The 16703-nt window shown below is 39.2% G+C and overlaps 1 protein-coding gene across 2 annotated transcripts in view; it reads left to right on the plus strand.

Moving 5' to 3' along the window:
- Positions 1–16073: 16073 nt before the first annotated feature.
- ACBD5 (acyl-CoA binding domain containing 5) overlaps positions 16074–16703 on the plus strand; it is a 35149-nt gene continuing 34519 nt past the window's right edge. Inside the window, exon 1 of one of the 2 annotated variants that reach the window (XM_061179300.1) lies at positions 16074–16155. The gene's annotated coding sequence lies outside the window, so the exon portion shown is untranslated. The remainder of the gene's footprint in view (positions 16156–16703) is intronic. The other variant, XM_061179303.1, reaches the window with a different exon arrangement.

Below are 16703 nucleotides of genomic sequence, written 5' to 3' on the forward strand. Positions count from 1 at the left end.
AAAATGACATCTTTAACAAAATGAAGTATAGCTTGGTGACTATAGTTAATAATATCATACTGCATATTTGAAAGAGAGTAGCACTTAAAGGTCCTCATTACACACACTAAAGTTTTGTAACTATGCATGGTGACAGGTGTTAACTAGACTTATTGTGGTGATCATTTCGAAATATATATATATCAAACCATTAGGTAGTACACCTGAAACTAATATAATGTTATATGTCAGTTATAACTCAATAATAATTAAATAAATAAATAAAACAAAATGAAAAGGCAAACCACCGACTGGAAGAAAATATTTGCAAAACAAATATTTAATAAAGGAGTTGTATCCATAATATATAAAGAACTCTTACAACTCAATAATAGGATAACAAACCAATTTTTTTACAGGCCAAAAGATTTGAAGAGACACTTCACCAAAGAAGACATACAATGGCAAAAAAACCCCCCCCACACACACACACACAAAAAAAACACAAAAAGATGCACAATGCCATTAGTTATTAAGTAAAGGAAAACTTAAACCACAATAAGATACCACTACATAACCAATAGGATGACTAAAATTTGGACGTGGACCAAATGTGGTTCTCATACATCACTAGTGAAAATGCAAAATGGTAAGACCACTTTGGAAAACAATTATGTAGTTTCTCATAAATGTAAAACACATTTATCTTATGATCCTGCAATTCCACTCCCAGGTAATGAAAACATGTCCACAGGAAGACTTATAAGCAAATGTTCAAAACAGCCAAAACCTGAAAAGAACCATATGTCCATATAGATAAACTGATTGTAATATAGCCACATAATGGAGTACTACTGAGCACTAAAAAGGAACAAACTGATACACACAACAGCATGGATGAATCACAAAAGCATTATGCTCAGTGAAAGAATATACACAAAAGACTACATACTGTATGATTCCATTTATATGAAATTTTAGAAAAGGCAAAAAAAAAAAAACTACAGTGATAGAAATCATATCAGACTTTGCCAGAGGCCGGAAGAGGGATAGGGGAGTGACTCCAAAGAGACACAAGTAAACTTTTAAGGGTGATGGAAATGTTCTATGTCATAATTGTAGTGGGGGTTACATGAAAATATACATTTGTCAAACCTCATGGAATTGCACATTTAAAATTTGTGAGTTTTATTGTAACTAAATTACATCTAACTGAAGATGACCCCAGAAAGTACAGGCAGGAGAAAAATCCCTTGCTTCGAATATTAGAGAACAGGAAAAAGTTACATATTTTTGTTGCCTTTGATATATGATGAAAAGTCATACAATCCAAAAAGACAGCTTGCCTTTCCCAGTAGTAAGGGTGACTAAATGCTCAAGAGTTAACATTAAGTATTATAGGTACACATTGTGACACTAAATTATGAGCATGATGCTAACTTTTGAGAGTCCAACTTCTCTCCCATCATGTGCACTTTTATGGTATTTAATGCTTCAGTATTTTTTTAATGTTAATATTTTACTTTATTTAGGCTGCGCCGCGCAGCATGCAGGATCTTAGTTTCCCAACAAGGGATCAAAGTTGGGCCCTCAGCAGTGAAAGCACAGAGTCCTAACCACTGGACCACCAGGGAACTCCCTGATTTAGTATTTTTCTGTGGGGTTATTATTTTTTTCAAATAAATCTCAACAGAATAAAGAATAACAGTATTAAATTTGATGGATTCCTTGGGTTCCAGTTGAAAATCAGACATTGTACGTTTCATTTCATGGATGTCTAGTCCAGCTAATCATTTTGGTCATGAAAAACAGTTTGTAACTGCAAATTCTGCACATGTGCTTGGAGAGAAATTGAAATTTCATGTATTCCACTTTGAAATAGCAGATTGCTGACGATCATAAAGACCTTAGTTCAGAAGGATGAAGAGACATGCCAGGCAAAATCATAATTTGGACTATCTTGTTATCTGACACACAAGGAGGGACACTGCATACACTTAGAGAACCTCAGACTCCTGGGAAGCTAATTCACAATATTGCATCCCAGGATACTAAACGGGAAGTTAGTGGTCAGCAAACCAGAATGTAGAGGAGCAATGTGGTACAGCGGACAGAAACCAGGAGTCAGGCAACCAGGGCTCTTCTCCCCCATCCCCGGGGTCCACATCCACTACACTATGTGACATGATCACGTTCTCAAAAAAAAAAAAAAAAAAAAGAGAGGCGAGTATATTAGTCTACTCAGGCCACCATAACAAAATAACCACAGATTATGTAGCTTAAACAACAGAAATATATTGCCTCACAGTTCTGGAGGCTGCAAGTCCAAGAACAAGGAGTCAGTAGGTTTCTCCTGAGGCCTTTCTCCTTGACTCGAAGATGGCCATCTTCTCACTTTGTTCGCACGCGGCCTTTTCCCTGGTGTCTCTCCGTGTATCCTAATCCTCATCTTTTGATAAGGACACCACTCATATCGGATTAGGGTAGGACCCTGTGACCTCATTTAACCTTAACTACCACTTTAAAGGCCCTACCTCCAAATACATTCACAGTCTAAGGTACTTGAAGTTAGGACTTCAACCTATGAATTTTGGGGGGGACACAATTTAGTCCATTACAGGGAATTAACTGACATCCTAAGATTCTACAACCCTCAATTATTACCTTGCCTTGTTTCTTTTCAAATTAACAGTACCACCCAGGAATCCCCAGAAAAGGAAGGAGGGTTAATAGGACACTCTGTTTGAACAGTTTAGCAAGACAAGAAGATTTCAGGGGGTGAAATGAACTGTAAACACTCCAAATTTTATTATAGTTGATGGTGGGTGTCTTTTTATGCAGAGTCATGACATTTGTAGGAGGTCAAGCCCATCTGCCAGTTTTCAGGCAGGCCTGATTCTTTTAACACAGAAAGATCTTTCTTGGACACATTAAGCCAAGCCAGTGTTATCTTAGTGTGGAGCAAGCTGTTATCATGAAATAATTAAAAAGTAGCAATGGCTAAAAATGAAAGGCACCTGGGGTGCTTGGGGAAAAAATATACCCTTTAATTGAAATCTCATGTTGTGTTTTCTTCTTTTCCAGAAGCTGCAATATTTCCAGCATGATTTGAATGAATTAATCGCTTGTTAATTTTGGAAGCTGCTGAACCAACACAACCTCCTCCACTTCCCTCTCTCAACTTCAGGAGGATGCTGCACATGTCTGCGACAATCAGAGCAGTTGACCTTGCCAGCAATAACAAGGGTCACTTTCTTTGAACCCAGTGGCGAACTGGGTACTAGCAACAGCCCTTCCCTGAACTTTGTCCCTCTAACCCTTCCGGTGGTTTTACCAATCCCTTATTGTTGGAAATATCTAGAGTAATTTCTCTTTCCGTGACTAATACAACTGAACAAAATGACATTTAAAATGTCTAAAGACAGGGACTTCCCTGGTGGTCCAATGGTTAAGAATCCGCCTTCCAATGCAGGGGACGCAGGTTCGATCCCTGGTCAGGGAACTAAGATCCCACATGCCGAGGGGCAACTAAGCCCGTGTGCCACAACTACTGAGCCTGGGCGCTCTGGAGCCACAACCAGAAAGAAGCCCGCTCGCTGCAACGAAAGATCCCGCGTGCTGAAATAAATATATAAATAAATAAATAAAAGTCTAAAGGCAAATGACAATTCATGTAAAGTTAGTATTTCTTTAGTTGGAAGTTACAGAAAACAATTCAAGATACCATAAGAAAGAAAAAGGGAAAAGGGGAGGAGAAAAGAAAAAGAAAAAAGGATTACATTACGAAAATTCAGGCTTACTCATAGAACTCAAAAACAGAAATGCAGTCAGTCCTAAATAAGTACTAGTACTAATCATGGAGATTCCTCAGTAAATTAAAAATAGAATTATCATACGATCCAGAAATCCCACTTGTAGGCATACACCCAAAAGAATTGAAGGCAAGTAGCTCAGCGATATTTGTATACCCATGTTCATAGGAGCATTATTCAAAATAGCTAAAATGTGGAAGGAAGTGTCCATCAATGGATTAAAGGATAAGCAAAATGTGGTATATACTTACAATGGAATATTTTCGGCCTTAAAAAGGAAGGAAATTCTCTGATATGTTACAATATAGATGAACTTTTTTTTTTTTTTTGGCCGCGCAGCATGTGGGATCTTAGTTCCCTGACCAGGGATCGAACCTGTGCCCCCTACAGTGGAAGTGTGAAGTCTTGACCACGGGACCGCCAGGGAAGTCCAACATGAATGAACCTTGACGACATTTTGCTAAGTGAAATAAGCCAGTCACAAAAAGACAAACACTATGTGATTCCCCTTATATGAGGTGCTTAGAGCAGTTAAAATGATAACAACAGAAAATAGAAGGGTGGCTGTCAGGGACTGGGGAGAGGGAAGAATGGGGAGTTATTGTTTACTGGGTAGAGAGTTTCAGTTTTACAAAATGAAAAGAGTTGTAGGGGTAGATGGTGATCTTGGCTTTACAACAGTGTTAATGTGCTTACTGCCACTGAACTGTGCACTAGAAAATGATCAAGATGGAAATCTTCGTTACGTTTATTTTCCCACAATGAAAAAGAAAGAAAGGAAGATCTCACATCAGTAACCTAACTTGTCATGTTAGGACACTGGAAAAGGATAAGTAAACTAAATCATCCTAAGTAAAGAAGAAGGAAGGAAATAACAAATATTAGAGGAAAAAAAAAAGCTTCAGTCATTTATACTCAGTCAGCAAGTCTGTCCCTTTAGTTGCATCCTTGCCTGCCATGAATATTTTTGGTGTTTATACTTTTGGCCAGTATACTGAATGGAGAATGGCATTTCATTATTTTAATCTGTATGCTTGAGTATCTCTTCGTATGTTTATTATTTATTGATTAGTCAGATTTCCACTTTTAAAAACTGCCTGTTCAAGTCCACTGCACTTTTTTGTATTAAGTTGTTCACTTTCTCTTATTGATTTGTAGATTCTCCTCATATGTTAAGGATATTAAATGGGTTACAACACCTTGTATGACTTTACAATTACTTTAGTCTTTGCTTATGGTATTTTGCCATGCAAAAGCAAAACATAAAAACAAAGAGAAAAAAATGTGTTCAATAAATATAAGCATTTCTGATCAAAACTGTTGTTTGCCCTCACAAATCTGTTCTTCCCTTCCTACTGTTCACTAGGTCATCCAAGTAAACTACATTTCTCAGCTTTCCTAAGAGGCTAGAAGTGGCTGCAGGATGAAGTTCGTACCAACGGGATTGAGGGGAAGGGATATATAAAATTTCTGACTCACTTGTTTCAGTGACTTATCTCTGGACTCACCTCCTGGCTTTCCTTAGCACCAGCTGTCAATGGTGGAATCCAAGCCTTTTTAGACTGAGTGCAGTTAAACTCCTTTATGGACAGTTGTGTTCTTATAAGCTGAGATTAAATAAACTGTCCACCGAAGACTTTCTACTACCAAAACAATTTAAAGAGTCCAGTACAGCTGATGTGAATTCAAGAATAAGACTCAAGGACTTCCCCAGTGGTCCAGTGGTTAAGAATCCACCTGCCAATGCAGGGGACACGGGTTCGAGCCCTGGTCCGGGAAGATCCCACATGCCGCGGGGCAACTAAGCCTGTGTGCTACAACTACTGAGCCTGCTCTCTAGAGCCCGCATGCCGCAACTACTGAGCCCACGTGCTGCAACTACTGAAGCCTGTGTGCCTAGAGCCCGTGCTCCGCAACCAGAGAAGCCCGCGCACCGCAACGAAGAGTAGCCCCTGCTCGCCGCAACTAGAGAAAGCCGGCACACAGCAACGAAGACCCAACGCAGCCAAAAAATAAATAAATAAATAAATATTCAACTTTTAAAAAAAAGAATAAGACTCAATCTTTGTTAGTGTGTTTAATTTGTTATCTTGACAGATATGAATCCCATAAAATAATAAAGGCATAAATTTACTATATTTTGCCTCTAGATTGTACGTTGTTTTATTTTGGCAAATTGCAAGTGTGGATATCTTAGGTCAATACTCTACACATGATGCAGAAGAATTTTAGACTCAACTATTCCACTACTGGCCAGTATTACACTCTTTTTCATTTTCATAGAGAATCAATAAGGAATACTTCAAAAATGTTTGCAAGAATTCAATTATAATCCTATAATTTTAAAGAACACCAGTGTTTTTCATTAGAAAATTAGTTAATATCGCTAACTATGATCATAACATCAATAAAATGGATCATGACCAGGATTTTTAAAAATAAAAAAGAGGAGACAATTTTAGAGTATATAACACAAGTATTATTTAATGAAAATTTTGTTTTAAATAATATATGTATAAGAGTATTCCGTGGTGATGGAAAACACATTTCTTACTTGGAAACCTAGTCTGAAAAGTTTGTAAAATGCTTGGACCACCAGATCAAGTCGATGGAGATGTCCATATAAGAGCAACACTTTGATATCAACCCAAGGAGCAGGGTAAATAGGAATGTAGTCCTAATAGTCCTATAAGTGTTTTGAGCAAACAGTATCTTTTTTTTTTCAGATTTTATTTATTTAGTTTAATTTGTAAGACATTCACATGGTTTAATATTCAAAAAGCTCAAAAAAGTATGCATTGAGAATCACACCTGATTCCTAGTAACCAACCCCAGAGGCAACAAATGTTATTAATTTCTTATAGGCCTTGTAGCTCTTCTATGCCCATAAAAACAAAATTTTTACCTAAATAGTACATAGTGTTCTGTCTTCTTTCTTTTTTGTTCATTTAACCATATCTCGGAGATCATTCCATATCATACATTAAAACTGCCCCGTTAGTCTTTATGGTATTTTACCGATTGGATGGGTCATAATTATTCACTCAGTTCCATGTGGAAGGACATTTAAATTTTTTTCAAACTTTATCACCACAATACTGCAGTGAAGAGTTTTTATTTTACATAAGAAAATATAGCCCTATATGTTATCAAAACATATTTAAGGGAGTTCCCTGGCAGTCCAATCATTAGGACTCGGCGCTTTCACTACTGTGGCCTGGGTTCAATCCCTGGTCGGAGGAACTAAGATCCCACAAGCTGCTCAGCACATCCAAAAACAAAATAAATCAAAACATATTTAAATGTTACTATTACTTAAACGGTTTGGTAATGGCACATGAATAGATAAAGAGACAAAAGAAAAAGAATAGAAAGTCCAGAAAGAAGCCCCCAAATATAATAGGAACTAGTTTGTTCATTCGTTTGCTTGTTTAAGGCAAATCCATTTACCCGTCTGAAACACACTGGCCTATTCTGAAGGAGAACAGTCCAACCTTTTAGTTCTGATTAATCCTGGATAAAAACAGTTTACTGGATTTGGCTTTGCTGAAATAAACACAAAGGCCTGAGTTATAAAAAAAAAAAAAAGATTTACATTGCAAAATTAAGTTCTGTGAAGTAGGATTTCTCCATTTTCCCACCGTTTTCACATTTTCCAAGGGCATATAATTTATAAAGTTGAGTTTTTATTGTGACAAAATATATATAACATAAAATTTACTGCTTTATTTTTAAGTGTACAGTTCAGTACTGTTGAGTATATCCACAATGTTGTACAACCATCACCGTTGTCCATCTCCAGAACTTTTTCATCTTCCCAAAGTGAAATTTTATACCCATTAAATAATAACTCTCCATTCACCCCTCCACCCAGCCCCTGGCAACCAGCAGTCTACTTTCTGTCTATATGAATTTGACTACTCTAGGTACCTCGTGGAAGTACAATATTTGTCCTTCTGCGACTAGCTTATCTGGCTTAGCATAATGTCTTCAAAGTTTATCCATGTAGCATGCGTCAGAATTTCCTTCATTTTTTTAAGGCTGAATCATATTCCCTCGTATGTATGTTCCACATCTTGTTTATCTACTCATCTGTTCATGGACAATGGGGTCCACCGTTTGGGTCTTGTCACTAGTGCTGCTATGAACATGACTGTACAAACATATGTCTGAGTTTCTGCTTTCAAATACATGTCCAGAAGTGAAATTGCTGGGTCATATGATAATTCTAATCTTTTTTGGGGTTTTCTTGGCCACGCTGCAGGGCTTGCAGGATCTTAGTTCCCTGACCAGGGACTGAACCCGGGCCCTTGGCAGTGAAAGTGCAGCATCCTAACCACTGGACCGCCAGGGAATTCCCTGATAATTCTATATTTAATTTTGTGAGGAACTGCCATACTGTTTTCCAGAGCAGGTGTACTACCTTACATTTCCACCAGCAATACACAATGGTTCCAATTTCTCCACATCCTCACCAATACTGCTATCTTCTGTTTTTTTGATAATAGCTATCCTAATGTGATGTGACGTGGTATCTCATTGTGGTTTTGATTTGCATTCCCCAATTGATTAGTGATGCTGAGCATCATTTCATCTGTTCATTGGCTACCTGCATATCTTCTTCGGAGAAATGTCTATTCAAGTCCTTTGTACGTTTTTAAATCTGTTTTTTGTTGTTGCTGCTGGGTTGTGGGAACTAGTATTTTTAAAGGGGGCATTTCAAATCGGGGGGAAGAGATGAATTATTCAATAAGCAATGTGGAGCAACTGGGTAAAATTCTACAAAATTAAAATTTGTTACACTTCTCATATTTGCTTTTTTTAAGGGAAATAAAATATTCAGATAAAAATGTAGACCCTTGTGTACCATAATCAGTCCCTCCACCCACCAAGGCAATCACTAGCATGAATTTAGTGTTTATCTTTCTATTGAAAAATATTATACATATTACGTTTGTATAAATAATTTATAATTCTGTTTTTTGTGTTTTATATATTCTACAAATTTTTTTTCCACTTAACATTATATTCTTGTGATTCACAGTCGAATATGGTCCATTCCTTTTCCATCACTGTATAGTATCTCATTGTTTAAATGTCCCACACTTTATTATGCATTCTCCATTTGAAGGTATTTTGGTTGTTTCAAGCTGTTTACTATTGCAAACAGCTTTCTGATGTTTATATTTTTACATTCAGGAAATCTGGAAGGACAAATAGACCAAACAAGGCTGGTGCTGGTATTCATGATGTCATCAAGGACTCAGGCTCCTCTTCTCCTTGATAAATGACTCTTGTTATATATGGGGTAAGATAGCTGCTATACCTCTAACCATTTCAACAACTTTTCATTAAGAAGAAGGATGAGGGTAAAAGGCAAAGAGGCAAGCCAACTAAATCTTTACCTGTAAAAAATCTTTCACAGAAGCACTATCCAGCAACTGCCATTATACTCACAGACCAGAACAGTGACACATGGCTACCTTTAGCTGTAGGAGAGTCTAGGAAATTGAGTTCTTAGCTTTTTATAACCTCCATAGAGACAAGGGAGAAGGGAGTTGGATATAGAGACTATCACTCAACATATGTGTTGAGGGACTTCCCTGGTGACGCAGTGGTTAAGAATCCACCTGCCAATGCAGCGGACATGGGTTCGAGCCCTGGTCCGGGAAGATCCCACATGCTGCAGAGCAACTAAGCCCGCGAGCCACAACTACTGAGCCTGTGTGCCACAACTACTGAAGCCCGAGAGCCTAGAGCCTGTGCTCCGCAACAAGAGAAGCCACCGCAATGAGAAGCCCGTGCGCAGCACAAAGATCCAATGCAGCCAAAAATAAATAATTAAAATAAATAAATAAATTTATATTAAAAAAGTATGTTGAAAGATTTTTTTCCAAATCGGTAGCATGCTTTTAGTTTTATATATATATCTTCTTTCGCACCAAAGTTTTCAATTTGGATGTAGTCAAACATATTGTAGACTGAATGTTTATTCTGCCCCAAATAATTCATATTCTGAAACTCTAGTCCCCAGTGTGATGGTTTTTGGAGGTGGGGACTTCAGGACGTAATTAGGTTTTGATTAGTTCATGAACTTGGGGACTCTCATGATGGGATTAGTGCCCTTATAAGAAGATGAAGAGAAAGAGACCTCTCTCTCAATGAGCATTCATCACACTGAGGAAAGGACAGCAAAAAGGCAGCCACCTGCAAGCCAGGGAGGGGGCTCTCACCAAGAACCCCAGGCAGCTAGTACCCTGATCTTGGATTTCTCAGCCTTCAGAATTGTGAGAAATAAATGTCTGTTGTTTAAGCCACTCAGTCTGTGGTATTTAGTTAATGAAAGCCTAAGCTAAGACAAGTATCCATATGTTCTTTTCACAATTCTATTTTGGGGGGCTTGTTATGTAAACCTTTCCTTAACACTTAATCATAAACAAGACCACTGTGCTGCATGACTTCGGGGGCATCAACTAATATCCATTAAAACACGAATGGTACCCTCTGGTGTTGTGCAATGCAGCAGCTGTATTATTTTTCTTCTAAGAACTTTTTTTTTATTAATTAATTTTATTTTTGGCTGGGTTGATAAATTTTGATAATTTTGCCCATTGATAAATTTCATTATTCTCCAGAAAGGTATTACACATTTTTTGTTCCTAGTACTTTGGAATGTATTGCTGTTGTCAATATTTTTCTATTACACTTTCTAATTGATTAGTGTTGGTTTAAGGGATCATTATTGATTGACCTTTTGTTCAGCTGAACACTTTCGTCACTGTAATAACTGTTGCTTCCCCTAATTTTTTTTTTTTTTTTTTTTTGGCTGTGCCTCATGGCTTGTGGGATCTTAGCTCCCTGACCAGGGACTGAACCTGAGCCTCAGCACTGAGAGTGCCAAGTCCTAACCACTAGACCGCCAGGGCATTCCCTCCCCTAAATTTTCTATGTGGACAAACATATCATCTGCAAATAATGAAAGCTTCACTTTTTCTTTCCTGATTCTTATATCTCATTCACATTTTTTTTGTCTTGTTGCATTAGCTAAGAATGTCTTATCGTCTAAGAATTTGTAGTTTTGCTTTTTATTTTTTTAATTTAAAATTTTAAAAAATTTATCGTATTTACTTATTTTGGGCCGTGTTGGGTCTTCGTTGCCGCACGCAGGCTTTCTCTAGTTGTGGTGAGCGGGGGCTACTCTTCATTGTGGTGCGCGGGCTTCTCACTGCGGTGGCTTCTCTTGTTGCGGAGCACGGGCTCTAGGTGTGCAGGCTTCAGCAGTTGTGGCTCGCGGGCTCTAGAATGCAGGCTCAGTAGCTGTGGCACACGGGCTCGAACCCATGTCCCCTGCATTGGCAGGCGGATTCTTAACCACTGCGCCACCAGGGAAGCCCCTAGTTTTGCTTTTTATATTTAAGTCTTTATCTGGCCTTGACTTCTGCATTCCAATATTAGAAAACTATAGATTTTGTATATTTATCTCAAATTATTCATCTTATTGAACTCAAATTAATTTTAATAGCATTTTAGCGTATTCAATATTATTTTTCTAGACAATTCTATTATCCAAAAATAAAAATTTTGTCTCTTCCTTTCTTATATTTATGCCTCATTTCTTTTTCCTCTTTGGCTATCTTTCAGAAGTATGGCTGGTGTCTTTATCCATTCAGTCTGCCATAATAAAATACCATAGACTGGGTGGCTTAAACAACAGAAATTTATTTCTTACAGTTCTGGAGGCTGAGAAGCCCAAGGTCAAGATGCTGGCTTATAGGTAGGTACTTTCTTTCTATGTCCTCACATAGTGGAGAGAAAGAGTTCTGGTGTCTCCTCCTCTTCGTATAAGGGCACCACCCTATTGGATTTGGGTCCCACCCTTATGACCTCATTTAGCCTTTATCACAGGCCCTATCTCCAAATACAATCACATTGGGGGTTAGGGCTTCAACATATGAATTTTGGGGACACAAACATTCAGTCCATAACAGATGGTATTTCCGAATAACAGCCAAGGTTGGGTTTTTGTTTTTTCATTTTCTCTTTTTATTTAGGTTAGATTTTAAAAAAAATTTTTTTCCTTGTGATGAGAACTCTTTTTTAAAAAATATTTATTTATTTATATTTATCTTGGCTGTGCCAGGTCTTAGTTGCGGCATGTGGACTCTTAGTTGTGGCATGCATGTGGGATCTAGTTTCCCAGCCAGGGATTGAACTCCAGCACCTACATTGGGAGCACAGAGTCTTACCCACTGGACCACCACTGAAGTCCCTGTTAGATTTTTTAATGTTCATCTTTCTATATATTTCTGGAATAAAATTTGGCCACTCCAAGTAATAATTATAATAACTGTGGTGAATTTGTATTGGGTCATCATTCTTAGAGAAGTTAGAACTGTATCTCCCAGATGAATTTTTAAAAATTTAAAAAATTTTTTATTTATTTTATTTTATTTATTTTTGGCTGCGTTGGGTCTTTGTTGCTGTGCATGGGCTTTCTCTAGTTGTGGCGAATGGGGGTTGCTCTTCATTGTGAGGCATGGGTTTCTCGTTGGGGTGGCTTCTCTTGTTGTGGAGCACGGGCTCTAGGTGTGCCGGCTCAGTAGTTGTGGCGCGTGGGCTTAGTTGCTCTGCGGCATGTGGGATCTTCCCGGACCAGGGATCGAACCCGTGTCCCCTGCATTGGCAGGTGGATTCTTATCCACTGCACCACCAGGGAAGTCCCCTCCCAGATGAATTTATGTGAGGTTTGGCAGGCAGAAGTGAAGCAGCTCTGAAGGATACCAGGCATGGAGTAGCAGCTTGACACACAGCTTCTCTGGGTCTTAGGTCAGGCATGAGTTCAGCTCCATGGAGACTGGTACCATTTTGTTCTGAAGGTTATATGCACATCACTGAATTTAGAAGCAGTGAGAGATAACATAGGATTCAACTTGTCCTCATTGGTTTCAGTTTGTGCTTAGGAGTCTCAGTTTGCTCTTCAGTCCTTCACACCAGTTTCTGACTATAAGATATGCTGACCTATAGCCATTTTAGCCTCACCTCCAGAAACAGAGGCAAAGTGTTCCAAAGGCCTCTTTATCAGCTCCCACAGTTATGTAAACTCTAATCCCTGTAATTGCTCTCTTATACCGGGCTTCCCTGGTGTCGCAGTGGTTAAGAGTCCGCCTGCCAATGCAGGGGACACGGGTTCGAGCCCTGGTCCAGGAAGATCCCACATGCCACAGAGCAACTAAGCCCGTGAGCCACAACTACTGAGCCTGTGCTCTAGAGCCTGAGAGCCACAACTACTGAGCCCGCGTACCACGACTACTGAAGCCCGCGCACCTAGAGCCCATGCTCTGCAACGAGAGAGGCCACTGCAATGAGAGGCCTGCGCACTGCAACGAAAAGTAGCCCCCATCGCCACAACTAGAGAAAGCCCGTGCACAGCAACGAAGACCCATCGCAGCCAAAAATAAATCCAAAAAAAAAAAAAATCTCTTATACTGTATCAATTATAGTAGTTCTGCTTTCCTAACCAAACTGTAGCTGATACAAAAATAGTCTTCATGGATTCATAACAAAGTACAAACTCCTTTGCATGGCATATATGACCTTCAAGTCGGCCTCAATCAGTGCTTTGACCTTTCATCCAGTGCTTTGACCCACCTTCCCTCATAACTATGTTGCCATCATGTGAACAAACTTGCTGCTAATCACATATGGTGTACTGTTTTAGCTTTTTTTTCTTCCAGTTTTACTGAGATATAATTGACATACAGCACTGTATAAGTTTAAGGTGTACAGCATAATGATTTGACTTAACATACATCTTGAAATGATTATCACAGGAAGTTTAATAAACAAAAAAGAAAAAGAAGTATTTTTTACCTGTGATGAGAACTCTTAGGATTTACTCTAACAACTTTCACATATATCATACAGCAGTGTTAATTATATTAATCATGTTGTATATTACATCCCTAGTATTTATTTTATAACTGGAAGTTAGTATCTTTTGACCACCTTCATCCAATTCCTCCTCCCTCCACTTCCCACCTCTGGTAACTGCAAATCTGATCTCTTTTTCTATGAGTTTGTTTTTCTTTTTAAGTATAATTGACCTACAACACTATGTTAGTTCCTGGTGCACAACATAGTGATAACGATATTTCTATACATTACAAAATGATCACCTGTTTTAGCTTTTCTACCTCTATCTAGAATGACTCTCTCCCCATTCCAGAAGAACCAGCTAAAAAGTTGCTTCCTCTGTGACATCCCCCTCATCTGTCACATAGATTTAATCTTTCTCTTGTTCCCATGGCACTTAAATTTTTTAAATGAAAGTTTTAATTGAAGGATGGATAACATATACAAAGAAAAATAAACAAATCTTAGTTATGCATTTCAGTAGTTACACAAAGTGAACATACCCCTGTACCCCTGTAAGAAGCACATAACTCAAGAAATAGAACAATACTAGAATCTCAAAGTTCCCTCTTCCCATTTCCAGACACTATACCTCCAGCCTGAATTTGAACATACATTGGTTTTGCCTGTTTGAAACTTATGTAGACAAAATCATACAATATGGTCTCTTTTGAATCTAGATTCTTTTTCCTTGTGCCTCTGAGATTCACAGAAGATGCTGAACAGATGTAGTTCATTTGCTCTCATTGCTCTTCAGTAGTCCATATTTACCTATTCCACTGTTGATGGTCACTGAGTTGCTTCCAGGTTTGGGCTGTTAGCAAACAGTGCTATTATGAACACTTTTGTAGTTGACTTTTGGTACACATAATACAGTGTTTTTTATATCTTTCAGTTTTAATATTTCTGCATTGTGGTGTAATTATTACATTACATGTCTGTTTCCCACACTAGACTGAGTTCCCTGAAAGGCTTTGTAACTTCAGTGTCAATTACATTACATGAGACATAGCAGGACTTTTAAAATGTTTGTAAAGGACGGAGCACCTAAAAGAATCCTTTTTATTTTAATATTTATTCCTTTATGTTTCTTAAAACCCTTAAACGTACTATTTTACCTTTCTTGTGGTCATGTGTAAGAAGTGGACCCATTCTTAATTAAAATATCTGTAGAAATACATGATCAATAATGCTTTATTTACTGCAGTGATCATTTCATAATGTATACAAATATCGAATCATTATGTTGTACACCTGAAACTAATATAGTTATATGTCAATATATCTCAATTTAAAATAAATGCTTCATATTAGGCACTGTACTGAAAGTACTAAAAGGCATTAGTGTTCCATGAGATATATTTTAGGTAGAATTACAGGATTACATAATTGGAAGGCACCTTAGGAACTGATTCAATCCATCATGTTCATCATTACATTTCAGTAGGAAGTACCACATCTAAACCAGCACAGCTACAAGAAGGAGCTTTTTAAATACCTTTTCCTGAATAGCCTCAATTTCTTTTCTCCTTATGCTATTCTCCTTGATTGGAAATTCATAGTACCAGCAAATGGAAATACAACAGAAGTCACTGGTAGAAAAATTCTTATTCATCATAATTTAAAGACCAATGTACTGTAAATTCGCTTATTACATAGCTTTAATGAACAGTTGCTAAAATGGAGTCCTAGATACGAAATGAATACCCAAGCCCTCTTATAAGTATGCACGACTGACTGGAACTGAAAAGGATATATAATAAAAGAGCAAGGAAAGAGTAGTGGAAGCGGTAGATATTAAACACATAAAATCTCCCTAGTTGGACACTTAGCTTCTTTCACTCTGGTGTCCTGGAAAAAGTCCAAGATATAAAGCAAGAGTTTTTTGCATTGACTGACTCCTGGCTTTGTCTACTTACTCCTGTACTTACTGCTACTTGACCTTGGGCAAATGAGTTAATATGGTTCATTTTCCTCATTGACAAACACCCTACAGCGTTTTTGGAATACATGTTATGTGCTTGGCAAATATCAGGCACTCAGTAAGCCGTAGTTTTTATTACCTGGACGGTAATCTGAAAGCACACGATTTCAAAGTTAGTAAGCATCAGGAGCAAGAAATAAGACCCCAGTTCTCCGACTCCAGTCCAGTCCCACCGGGATACCTCTGAAAGGCACCACTGAGCGTCTATCCCTTTGGCTGGAAGCGGATGTGGTGTTTTGAAGTAGCACAAAGTGCGACGCAGCAGGAAGGCGGGATTTCCGTCGCAACAGCTCCAGCATCTGCGGGACAGAGAAAACGAACCGGAACAGGTGGGAGGAACGCCCGCCGCCAGAGGGAGGTGTCCGGAAGCGCCCGGAGCGGGGACTACATTTCCCACAAGCCCGCGGGGCAGGGCGAGGGGCGGGCGTCGGGGACCTTACCGGACAGGCCTTGCCCGGCAATACCAAGGTAAATGCCGGCACTGCGGCTCCAAGGGAAGAGTAACTTAAGAGTCTGCGCCTAGATTTGGACTAGTCACCCTCCTAACCCATCCCGAACTGACAAAGGGACCTGGCGACTTTGGGATTTCCGGGCCGCAGGACTCCACCCCCAGAACCTATAGCAGTACCCCCGCGTTGGGCCTGGGGGCGCTTCCTAGATGCCTGAGGACGGGGGGCGATGTGCTAGAAAGGTGAAGGCCCAGGGTACCTCTTTCTAGGGTTGATGATCCGTACAGGTCCCTCGTTCGCCCCTCCCCCACGCCCTGTCGCCCATTAGCTCGGGCTGGAGCTGTACGGAGCCCGGATCCCTAGGGATCGAAGTCGGGGGTGGTGCAAGGGAAGATGCTCTCCCTCCCCCCGCCCAGTCTAAGTAGCGGGCAACCTCCCCTCTCCTTTGGTTGTTGCTCGGACGTCCTTGTCTCGGGGCGGCTAAAGCTGTCAAAGACCTGCGAGCCCAGCACTGCTAAGCACCTCCATCCAGCATCCCTAATCCTTTCATCTACCCTTTCGGGTGTT

The sequence above is a fragment of the Eubalaena glacialis genome, chromosome 2 (assembly GCF_028564815.1).
Source record: "Eubalaena glacialis isolate mEubGla1 chromosome 2, mEubGla1.1.hap2.+ XY, whole genome shotgun sequence".
In the NCBI taxonomy this organism is placed as follows: domain Eukaryota; kingdom Metazoa; phylum Chordata; class Mammalia; order Artiodactyla; family Balaenidae; genus Eubalaena; species Eubalaena glacialis.